Source organism: Diabrotica undecimpunctata, chromosome 4, assembly GCF_040954645.1.
Source record: "Diabrotica undecimpunctata isolate CICGRU chromosome 4, icDiaUnde3, whole genome shotgun sequence".
In the NCBI taxonomy this organism is placed as follows: domain Eukaryota; kingdom Metazoa; phylum Arthropoda; class Insecta; order Coleoptera; family Chrysomelidae; genus Diabrotica; species Diabrotica undecimpunctata.
The window spans coordinates 151008585-151021730 of record NC_092806.1 but is presented as its reverse complement, the minus strand read 5'-3'; the positions used below and the strand labels follow the sequence as shown (position 1 = coordinate 151021730).

Sequence of the window (13146 nt, the reverse complement as noted above, 5' to 3'; positions counted from 1 at the left end):
AATATTTATTTATTTAAGTTTTGGCATCTTATAAACCCAAACAAACAACAACAAATTATGGCATTTCGGAACATACCCCAATAATCTAAAATGCATACTTTTTGGGGATGTCAAGAAAATACCATAAGTAGCAGAATACTGTCATCTCAGCAAGGATGTCATGTTTATATAGTCCATCTTGTGTTTTGTATTGATATAAATAGTATATTAAAGTATAAGTAGATATTGAGTTATCCACGTTATCCACGAATATTTTACGCTATTTTTTTTATTGGTACACTTTGAAATAATGGTATATTACTACAAAAAATTGAAATAGGAGCTAATAATGTAAAATGGTTGAATTTGTGATGTATAGTATTTTTCATATAAAAATGGGTGCACGTCATTCAAGATTTACGACGTCAGAACCCCACAGCGTTGCCAAAACATCAGAATAAGTGAGGAATTTTTATAATGTCAACTATATGTCAAAATATTATAGCAGTAAATACACTTAGTTTTAAGACTACCGCAACACACTAAAATACATAAGAAAACATTTTAATACAAAATTATATATTCTAAATTTTAAACTTACCTCTTTTAGAGCATTAATAGTAAAAACGTCCCGCCATTATTTCTTGTTCAAAATAATCTATCTTATATAAAAGCCTATGAGCTTTCTACAGACTATTTAGTTGTTTTGGCATAGCACAATCACACTACACAACAATAATTAGTTTTTAAAGCTATTAGTCTAAATTTAATATGTATTTATAAATACCATTTAATAATATATAATATATTATGATCAAATTGTGTAAGAAATCAAAACATAAACAAAATTCTTACTCTAAAAAAGCGGCAACACTTTAAACAATTTTGAAGTATTCCTGTATCAGTTGCGTACAATTGTCTAATATATTTAATTATAATTATTATTTTGTGGAATATTAGACTTAAAGAGTTATTTCATAAAATTTATATTCTTAATAATAACACATGTTTTTGGTTATTTAATCAATATAATTCTAAAATTCCCAATATAATGATGATAACATTTTTCTGATTATTATACCATGTTGATGCCTATGAAAGATCGAGCAGTTCCGAATGGTTTTCGTATTATTAGATGTGTTAGGAAAATTTGAACTCCAAGGTTGACGTTCTGGAAATTTTAAATATAAGTGACGTCACTTTATATAAATTGTGACGTGCACGCATTTTTATATGAAAAATACGATCAGTATACCTTTCGTTATGGAAATGAGAAAAACAAAAATTAATTTGCAATCTGTCACATCAGATTAATTGTTATTACTGGTTGTATATTGCTTAAAAATGACTTCTTACATTGATTACTTAAATAGTAAAGCAGAATCGCGGTTAATACCTTAAAAATCGGAAGACGCTTGTAAAAAAGAATAGGACAAGTTCATTAAATGGAAGGAAGAGCAAACGGTAAAATACATATGAACCAGTTGTGCTTGTTCAGCTTCAGAAAATGTTGGAACAGTACAAGCCGTCAACTATGTTCAATAAGGTAGTCAACCTCGATCACTAGTTTTAATACGTAACACCAATGTCACTTTAATTAAGATAAAAAAATTCTTCTGCGGCCGAGATATAATCATCCCTCTAGTATCAAGACTGTTGATGTTACTATGTAGCGCCCTATTATGTGAATTGGACTCTCAATTATAACAAAAAAAATATCGAAAATTTAGAGATGTGATGCTACCGTCGGCAATTTAAGATTTGGTGGGGCGATGTAATAAGAAATATAATAATAAAAATAGGGCTTTATTTTAATTATCCGAGGCCCAGCTCATAGCTGCTCTTCTGAACCAACTACCATAAATACATTAAAAATATACTTATATCTACCGGACACGCATATGGCAAAATGTATATCTAGGTACTAAGTTAGCAAAGTGAAGATAGCCGTGATGATCGCCAACGTCCGGAACGGATAGGCACTTTAAGAAGAAGAAGAGGTACTAAGTGACATAGAAATCCCATCACCTATTATAAACTATTAATAGTTTGACAATATTTTGTACAATTATCCAAAGATGGTTAAGTGCTATGTTTGGTCCGTACTTTTGTATAGTGCAGAAGTGTGGACGCTAAAAGTATCGATCATGAACAAAATTGAAGCATGGCAAATATGGGTTCATAAATGAATGCTGAAGATACCTTGGACAGCTAGGAAAACTAATGAAGAAGTACTAAGGAGCGTCAACAAAGATAGAGAACTGCTAAAGACTATTAAACATCGAAAAATGTCTTATCTGGGACATATAGTAAGGGGAAGTCGATATAAAATATTATAACTGATCCTTAAAGGCAAAATAGAGGGCCGCAGAGGTGTAGGAAGAAAACAAGTTTCTTGGTTAAAAGCATTCGTGAATGGACACAGATATTAAATGCAGGACAATTATTCCATATTGCAGACGATCGAGAAGCCTTCGCAATGGTGATCGCCAACGTCGGATAGTTCTGATATGGCACGGGAAGAAGAAGAATCCAAACGAAAATCAATTAATAATGTGTTGATGCACCTCACTGGGCAATACACTCTTGGATCGCCTGGGCTCGCTTTTGATTAGTTGATCAATATCCTCCTAGGATATCTTGTTCTATGCACTAATTAATTCCTCCCGAAGTACTCCCAGAGTTTGAGGAGGAAGTCCTAAGTTAAGAAGCCGCATCATGTCCCACACGTGTTCAATTGGGGATAAATGTTCCAGAATTTCTTCTGCTTATCGCTGAGATATCATGTTCCCTCTGACGAATATTGAGGTGATCTTGGCTCACAGTATAACCGCAATGTTTCGCAGCACGTGACGTTCGACAAAAAACCGTTAAATTTGTCTTTCATCACGTCGTCTTCAGATCCAGTGCTTGAAGTGAGGTTCTTGTATGATTTTTATAAACAATGGAAAGAAATTTCGTGTGTTAACTTATCACTGTAATTTGATGGGAAAAAATGGCTTACAAACTAAGCAATGGCTCAAAAAATGTTTCTGGGACTCTGCTCGATCGATTTCATGGTTTGGTAAATTCAAACGCGTTTGTACCGATATTAATGATGCTGAGCGCTCTGGAAGGCCAAATGAGACAGTTATTTACGAAAACATTGAAAAATGCTCAAATAATTATGGTTTCACACGCACTCCCACCAAAAGTTCCTCTTCCATCGACGCGCGCTAGTGATTAGAGTTCCGCTAGAATGCTGATCTAGTGGGAGCTACACCGGGCCTCTGAGTATTGACTGGAGGCCGACTATCCGGAGTTCCGTCAGAGTGTTGATCTGATAACAACTTCACTGGCCCTAGGGTATTGGCTGAAGGCCAACCGCTTCTGCTAGGGTGTTGATCTAGTGGCTGTTCCGTACGAGGTCTTGCAGTATTGATCTGAGACAGACCTATTTTTTCCCGTGACTAAGTATTGATTAGTCGCTCTCCGCTGCTCGCCGGACCGAGTTTTGATCGGCCCGTTCTATCTCTATTTCTCCGAATCGTCCATTCCTGTCTTCGACGCGTGTGCATTGACAAACTGTAATTACCGTTTAGATTTTATGACATTTTTGTTCAAATATTCGTTATTATTCAGCGAATAACAAATACGCTACTCCACATTTGCGCCGGCGGTCCAAAAATTCCAAATATTTGCGTCATGCGTGTTTGGCAGAACCAAAATGGACGTGGACGTATAGACGGTCGCTGTAACTTATTTTTACTTAAATCCAGAAATCTCATTCCCTTTTCGTTCGTCCATTCCATTTCACAGTAGATACACCACAAATCAAAGCGTAATAGGTACGATAGTAGTATATAAACACACAAATTTGTCGAATTAATGGTTCAAGAATAACGAGAATTACAATAAAGTTAAGTTAAGATAAACAGCGAAACAACCACCGGTTCGAGAGAAGTGTGGGCAGTCGACACATATATACATTCGGCTTATTCGTGTCCTTTAAAGTGTGTCAAAAAACCGACAAGTGAACTGATTTCAGGTATTTACTTATGTGTACCAATAAAGCAAATAATTGAAGCCGGTACCCTCCACACTTCTCTTATGCAGCCGAATATAGCGCATAACGAATAACACATAGCAAAGTATGGTGCGCCATTAGAAAGATGTTTCCCAATGGGTGTCGCATTTTCTCACACCAAAGCAACAACAAGAACAACAAAATTTTTGAGTCTGGTCGCCATTTGGACATATTATGTAATCGAAATAAGTCGTAGTTTTTGCATTGGTATTTCACAATGGATTAAATATGCATCCATAACTTTACTCTAGATTTAAATCAGCAGTTATCTGATTAGACTGCACCCGAAAAAATAATCCAAAGCGACCAAAGACGCAATAAACTGCCGGAAAGGTTACGGCTTTTGTATTTTGGGACTTGCAAGGAATTAGTTTCATTGACTATTTGAAACATGGAGAAACAATCATTGACTACTACATTTGGTTTATTGGAACGTTTAAAGATGGAAATCGAAAAGAAAAGCCCTCATTTGTTGAATAGTCAATGCAAAAAATATCAAAAATGCACGAACTGGGCTTTCAATTGCTTTTGCACCCATGGTATAGTCTAAATCTGGCCCCTAGCAACTAACACCTTTTTTGGATCTAAAAAAAATGCTCCGTGGCCAGAGACATCGCTCTGATAAGGAAGTAATCACCGAAACTGAAGTATATTTTGAAGGCAAAGACAAATCGTTTTACAAGGGCGGCATCGAAAAATTATAAAAACGTTGGACTGAACAATAAACCATATCTTGCCTGACTGTGAGATACTAGATTTTCTTCTTCTTAATTTTATTCACTGCCACCCTAAATACCATACCAATCTTGACACGAGATCCCTAGAAACACTTTTTGGAGATTACCAAGTGACTCCAAAAATATGTGGTACTCATCCGGTAGACCTGTACAAGCTGGTACATGGTTCCAGGCAAACTGGATTAGAGCGATATTTAGCCGTGGACGTTTGAGGCTGCATGATAATGATGATCTGAATAAATGTTTATCACCTATTAATAACAGACGGCTCCCACACAAAAAAAAAATATACCAAAATAATTTTATTATGTACAAAAAAATCACTTTTCTGCGTCTAATGCGAAACGTACTCTAATTGTGCTACGTTAAAATGTCATTTATGCATTTAATCCTAAAATTTTATTTATAGAGATCGAATATTGACCTTTGCTATATTCAAAATCATTGCCAGAATGTGCAATTAAATCTCCGAAGAATGCTTGAATGGAAATAAATAAATAGTAGTCGTGGTATTATACAGGTGGTATAGCTAGTCGCATGTTCGCATCGTAAAATTTTATTCGAGATCTCACTACTTCAAAAATAATTTAAACGAATCTGTTAACGGATATTTGAAAAATGCTTAGGATGAAGTCATTCATCCTTTGATGCTTTTAAATCCAGCTTGTCATTCAGGGGATGCATCCGGAATGAATTAAGTTACTATTTTCACCCTTTTGCAAACTACTACTCCTAGTAATTAACCGGATGATTTCACGTCTTTCTACAGAAAAAAAAACAAAATAGAAGTATATAGTTTTAAAATATATATCGAGACCGTTCTAAAAGAGCTGATCAGGGCACTAACATACATCGCTGATTCTTTTTTATAAAATTATTGATGACCTTTCGCGACAATTTAGTATAGATTTTTTTACTTTTTTTGGGATGACTTCTTGCAGAATATGTCGTATCAAATATTTCAACAAAGTATTATTATTTAGGTTTAGTTATACGGCTCACACTACCTCTAAGGGGAAAATTCACTCATCCCAGATACCTACGGTATCAAAAGGATTGAGCTCTGGTGGGACTTCTACCGTGTTATCAAGCTCTAGGTGAGTTGGATATGCTGGAATATCCAACAGCTGGAAAAATTTTCGTACACCTCTGGACGTCACGAGGAGTACAGCGTTCTTCATGGCCTTAGATGTTCATTCAGACCCAGTTTTATGTTCTCTAGGAGGTTTTCGGTAATAACACCAGTAGTAGATAGAATAATAGATACTGTCTGGGTACTTTCAATTGTCCATTATCTCCTGATCTGTATTTCTAGATCTCTGTACTAGACGACCTTTTCGTTGTATTTAACACGCAAACTATTGGGTGTTGGGTATCGCCACATCAATAAATGTTGTTTGCCTAGTAAGTTTATTAACTAGTATGAGATCCGGTCTATTATGTGCCACTGGTTGGTCTGTGACCACAGTGCAGTCCCAGTAAAGCTTGGCAGCCTAAAGACAAACGCATGCCAACCCCGGTAAGATGTTGGATAGTTTCATGGGCTTGGCATCCATATCGGCATTTGTCATTTTGGACTTGAGGATCTTTAGTAGGAATAATATATTGCAGGTAAATTTTAGTTGGAATAACCTGATCCTAAATGGCAAGCAGGAAACCCTCAGTCTCGGGAAACATCTTTCCTGATGTCAACCCAGAGTTCGACGCTGTATTGTCGACATATTCTTCGCTGATCTCATTGGTGGATGGTGTTTTTGCGCCTCTGTGAGAAGTGTTCTTACTTTCCGCTGGAGACTCTCGATATCGGTTTTTGACCACCAAATGAGTAGCTAAGCTCGGAACAGGCGTACGTATTTAATGCCTCTAACAAATTTTATTATGATTATCCAGATTTAGCCATATGGCGCACACTATTCTGATTATTATTATACCCAAAAACGAAGAAAAATATCCTTATAAACCTTATAACAATTATAAAGTTACAATTAAGTACATCAAACAAAATTGTAAAACAATACGGTCCTAAATAATGCAATCCTATAAGTCAAATATAGAACTACCAAGTCTATTTTTAAATATGTTATCACTATTAGTTGCCAATATGGTGTCTCGGTCCACATTATTTTAGATATTAAATATTCTGTTTGGCAACAAGTTCACCCTGGACCTTACTGTTGTCTGTCGCCTTTTTAATTTGTAATTATAGACTCTTAATATCTTTTGTCTTGATTTGGGGGGTACATAAATAATTGTAATAAATCTGCTTACGTAATACTTGAACGGCCCCTGGAAATAATGAGGACTAAATGGTCCTACAATTACCAAAAAGGAAATTGGAAAAGCGCTAAAACGTATACAAAAAGATAAAGCCATGGGACTGGAAAAAATACCTACAGAAATCTCAACACTGTTAACAAAGAACCACACTGATTGTTTAATGAAATCTACGATATTGGAAAAAATCCGAAAGAATGGCTAATATCTCCAACAAATATCCAAAAAACCCAACGCAATGAAATATGAAGAATATAGAAAGATCAACTTAATGAACTTCGTACGTGGCGTGCCCATCTTATTCGGTTTATTCGTACCAAGATCAAGTGACGAAGGACTCCTGAACGCCACATTCTGGGAAATCCCGATGGCAGAAGGTCAATTGGTCGCCCAAGAAAGAGATAGAAGGACGCAGTAGCCAGTGATATACGCAAAATGGGAATACAGCAATGGGAAATAGCTGCTCAGAACTGACAACAATGGAGGAAAATAGTAAACGCGGCCAAGACTCACATATATTTGTAGAGCCAAATGATGATGATGATGAACTTAATGAACTGTGTTTTAAAATTATTGTTGTGAGTGATACATAAACGTGTCTACAAAAAACTAGACGATAGAACAACAGGAAACCACTGGAAAAGACTCTGGCACTAGAAAGGCATTATTTACTGTATAAAACTATTAAAACGATGTCGAGATGTCAACTGTGCCGTATTCATAGTCTAGTTAATTTTGAGAAAGTTTTCGACAAAATATAACACAAGACGCTTCAAACGTATTGCGGAACATAGAAATAAATGATCAGGATGTACAGGCTCTTTCATTCCAAAGCCAGGAAAGAATATCACGTTTCCGCAAAACTGCAGGCCGATAAGCTTATTTCCAGCAGCCAGCAAGATCGTAGAAAGAGTAATACTAAGAAGACTACAAGCTAAATGATCCGAACTAGGACTAATTTCAGAACCTCAGTTTGGGTTTAGAGCAGAACACTCATGCGAATTACAAGTACTTAGACTAACAGAATACCTACACACAGTATACAGGAGCAGCCTTCCCGGATGTAAGCAAAGCCTTCGACAGAGTCTGGCATAAAGGACTAATATATAAAATGAGAGGCTACTGATACAGTGGGGCCATGACGAGACTGATCTCTTCGTACTTGAGCAACCAAAAATTAGGGTTTGGATAGGACAAGTCCTGTCCGAGCACGGAGCTCCGGAGACTGGAGTGCCACAGGGAGCAGTCCTGTCACTCCTACTATACACAATATACACCGCAGATCTTCCAAGAACACCAGGAATACTACTCAGAGTTTATGCAGAAGACACAGCGATTGCGGCCAAACACTGAAACGCAGAAGTAGTGATCAACAATCTACAGATAGCATTGAATAACATTGAAGAATGGTGTATCCAATGAAAAATAGCAATAAATTGAGAGAAGACACAAGCAAACATGTTCAAAAAGAAAAGAGAAACCCCAGAGAAACAACTGCTGGTATAAAATAATCCCATCGAATAGAAAAAAGAAGCGAAATACCGAAGAGTTATTATGGATCAAAGCTTAACACTCACGAAACACGTTGGCACAACCAACCAGAAAACAGCAACAGCTAGAGCAGCAATAAGAGGACTCTTATAGGAAAAAAAATAGACTGCGCATAAAGACGAAAATTAGACTGATAAACAGCATCATACTTCTAATAATCACATATGCATCTCTCGCATGGGGACACATAAACAATTCTTTCGCTAAAATTCACTGAATGCTTTCTTTTCAGAGAACTGCAACAAGTAAGGGTAATAGCTAAATGACAGAAAAAATTAAGTTTGCAGAATTAAAGAATCACCCAAGCTCGATCCTGCAAGAGATAATAAGATATGACACGTTCCATTGATGGAAGCACAAAAGACCAAAACAGCAAATCCTGGCAAACACAAAGTCTAGTTAAGCAAACACAAGTTTATTTTCAGGACAACCTTCAAAAAAGAGTTACAAAACACATAGAAAACGGCTTCGCTCACCAAAAAATTTTATAATAAAAAGGTGAAAGCCAACCAAAAAAATTAACAATACCCAAAACCTGTTCACAAAGGGCCCACATCCTCGAGCACCGAGTCCCCGAACTGGGCGTAGCCCAAAATTTAAAAAAAAGAGCTTTTACAATTATTAAAATTATATTTATCAAAAATTAAAAAGTCTGATGTAGCTGCAGTAGCAAAAGAACGTGGAATTGCGATGTACTTTCCAATTACCACCTTATTATTGCGAATCATTGAGCTAATCTGGCGTAAAATGGGGCGTTATGTAGAGAGAAAAAATATTTAGAAGACACAAAAATGAAGCTATTCATCAACTACTAAATGACTTAATATCTGCTAGAAGACATGTCATAGCAGAGGAAGAAAAATTCTGAAAACTCTTTAATAATAGAAGAATCAATAAAATCAATTATAATTGATTTTTGAAGTGACTAATGTAGTGATGATCATGTTAAGAAGTAAATGTCATGAAATGGAAAAAACTGAAAGAAGTCCCTAATAAGAAATTTTTAGCATCATTTAGTAAGTACCAACACCGTTATTAGTCTTTAAAACCTAATCAACAGAATTATTGTTTTTGGCATTAGTTACAGTGTATTATTTTTTATTTTACTACTTCCTACAGGTGGGTATATTTTATTTTACGACTAGTGTAGGTCAATAAACTTTTATAAAATCGATCGTAAATTTATAGGAATAAATTTTATTGAACCTTTGTTAAACTTTACAGCTTTTCATTCATTAAAATAGTTCATAAGCTGACGAGAAGATAATATTGTTATGGTAATAAAGCAAGCGGAATAATGTTGGTAATACGGTCACTCATGTGAACAAATTCATAAAGTTGTCAGTAGCAACGAGTTGTGCGCATTTGATTAGACCTGATCTTCAAGCAATTACAGTCGAGATATCAGTAATATTGAAGTATCGTAACTAATATAGAAAATGAGCATGATACTTTTTTAATTTTTAATAATAATATTGTACAATATTGCAAAGAATGCGTGGTTTGTAAAATAGAAACATATAATACTGAATTCTGAATTCATATAATTTATCATAGACGATTTTTCTTTAGGAAAGTAACATACGTTAACTGAAAAAGGAGACACTTTGGGGATCTCAAAAACCCATACTTAAGGCCGTTCCTCGGCATTCTGTGCATAGCTAAATTCCAATGTAAAAATTTAAATAAAATACCGCAGAAACTATGGCAAATATTGATATAATTCTTTTTTATATCATCATCATCATTGGTACTACAGCCCTATAAAAGAGCCTCGACCTTCCCAAGTCTATTACGCCAGTCAGTTCTATCCAGTGCCAACTGTTGCCAGTTTGCTGCGCCTATTTTTCTACCATCCTCATCTACACCATCCCTCCATCTGAGCTTTGGCCTACCCCTACTTCTACTTCCCACAGGTTGTGACATAAGGATTCTTCTAGGAGGGTTGTTCTGCTGTGATCTTGGCAGATGTCCTGCCCATCTTAGTCTTCCTATTTTTATAAAGGATACTACGTCTTTACCACTAAATATATGTTTATATCTGTGATATATCTCGTAGTTGTACCTCCTTTTCCAAACACCATTTTTACAGATGCCACCGAATATTCTTCTCAGGATCCTTTGTTCAAATATAAGCAGGAGATTTTCATCTGCCTTGGAAATGGTCCATGTCTCCGACTCATAGGTCAACACTGGTTGTATAAGAGTTTTGTATATGGTTATTTTTGTTTTTTGGTTTAAGTTTCTGCTTATTCTTTTTTATATAATAGGTCTTAAAACATTCTAGTGTACTTTTTATAAATTAATAAATTGTTTAAACTTTTTTTTAGTTTTTTTTTTGTTGAAAATTAACTTGAAAAATTTAAAATGTTACGTCACTGTTTGTACAGTTGTACAATTGATTAATTTATTTATAATTATAAGAAATCTTGGTCCGAATTAAAAAATATTGGAAAAATATTCCGACACAAAAACAACCAGTAACAAGGTTGAAGTTGGTTCAGTTGAAAAGGGGATGAAAAACTAAATTTAGTGGTATACTTTGAATTGTCGGCCAAATGTTTTATCTGGTCAAAGTTTGAATTTAGATTCTGAAATTATGTGAATTGAGAGAGCTCGAAGAATACCACTATTTAATCTAAATTGGTAAAATAATAACATTGCAGTGATTTTTTATTATGAATTATTATGAATAACAATATATTTTATTATGAATAAGAACAGCGAAAATTTGCAGAAAAATATTTATTCGAAACTAATATTCAAAATGACCACCAAAAACTTGGTATTTTGAAATTGTACTTGAAATATTTTTAATTTTCTTTCTAATACTTTTGCTGCTTTATACACACCGTTTTTGGCATAAATTTGCACATTTTAGCCAATTAGTAAACTTTTTGAATATTTTTATATACATAAAAAGTACGTGGGACCTCGATTATCCGTCTCTCTATTAACCGTCACCTCTGTTAACCGCCAGGGTCCATACATAAGTTATATTACCAACATAAGTAAAAATTAAAAATTTGAGCAGTGCGGATAAGCCAAACGAAATTCGTTGAAATGTGTACGTGAAGTTATGCCACCACCGCATTTTTTTATGTAAATAATTATTGTTCTTATTTAAGGGCTCTGGATTAAACTTCAATTTAAATAGGTAATGATAAGTGATACCGTTCTTTTAGAGTTTCATTTTTAGAATCGCAAATAAAAACGCAGAGCACAATAATTATTACAGTCAATATCTGTGTGTCAATAGGTATTCAGTTTGATTCAAATTCGAACATTGATTGTGTCACTTAGTCGCATTGAGCAAAAAGTATGACGTTCCGAGAACGACAATCAATGTTTTAAAGAAAAATGCTGATGGAATTGAAAAGTATGCTTCGCAAATGGAATCGTTGGATGGCCGGATGAAACATAGTTAGACAATGAAAAAAAAGCCACAAATGAATCACTCGACACGGCATGACACGACACTCTGTATTTGTGGTTCGTTCAAAAAATAAGCGAAGGTGTTTCTTTGTCTGGACCAATTGTTGGCGAAAAAGCGTTGTTTTTCAACATAAAATTGAATGGCGATCCTTCATTCAAAGATGAAACTGGTTTAGACTACACGAAAACACTCGCTGCACTGTCTGAAAAATATAAACCAGGATTTAAAACGCAAAAGCAACGAATCACAGCAATGATATATTCAAATGAAAGTGGTGAATATGAACGCGCTTTCCGTTAACTACTACGCGCAACATAATGCATGGATGCCCCAGGAAATATTCGCTGACTGGTTCAAAAAGGTATGTACTGCAAACCAAAATTTGTTTATCTCTTTTTCTAACATCTTGTTTTTAAAGTTTTTATACCGGACGTTCGACAATACTTGCAAGCAAAAAATTTGCCACCAAAGGCGCTTCTCATTTTGGACAATGCACCTGCCCATCCTGAAGCCGGTATGCTGCAAAGTGACGATGAAAATATCACGTACTCTTTTCTGCCTGCGAATACAATATCATTGATACAGCCAATGGATCAATCGGTCATTAAAACATTCAAAAGAAGATATAGAAAAAAATGTATTCAAAATCTAGTTATGGAAGAGGAATATTCTTTGCCAGAATACTGGAAAGCATACAATTTAAAACACGCAGTCGACAATGCTGTGTCAAATTATTGTCAAATAAAACATACAAATAAAATTTGAGAGTTATACTATGATTTTTTTTTGTTCTGTTAACTGTCTTTTCGATTATCCGTCATACACTTGGTCCGGTGCCCTGACGGATAATCAAGGTTCCTCTCTAAATGCATAAAATCATTAATGTCCGTATTTTTATGCAGTCCATTTAAATATTGTTGATATTTCACTCTATAACAATATAATCTCTTTAATATCTTTGATGAAGTCCTTTTAATGAAATGGGGAAATACAAATGTGTTGTTGTATATTTTAAAAGGTATAAATAATATTCGGCATTTTAGAAACATTAGAAAATAGACAGAGGAGTATTAGTTGTATTCGTAGTTCGTGCTTGAATAGGT

The 13146-nt window shown here is 35.0% G+C and overlaps 1 protein-coding gene across 2 annotated transcripts in view; it reads right to left on the bottom strand.

The window, feature by feature from the left end:
• Positions 1–13146, bottom strand: part of sim (bHLH transcription factor single-minded) — a 150073-nt gene that overhangs the window by 133225 nt on the left and 3702 nt on the right. The window lies entirely within an intron of this gene.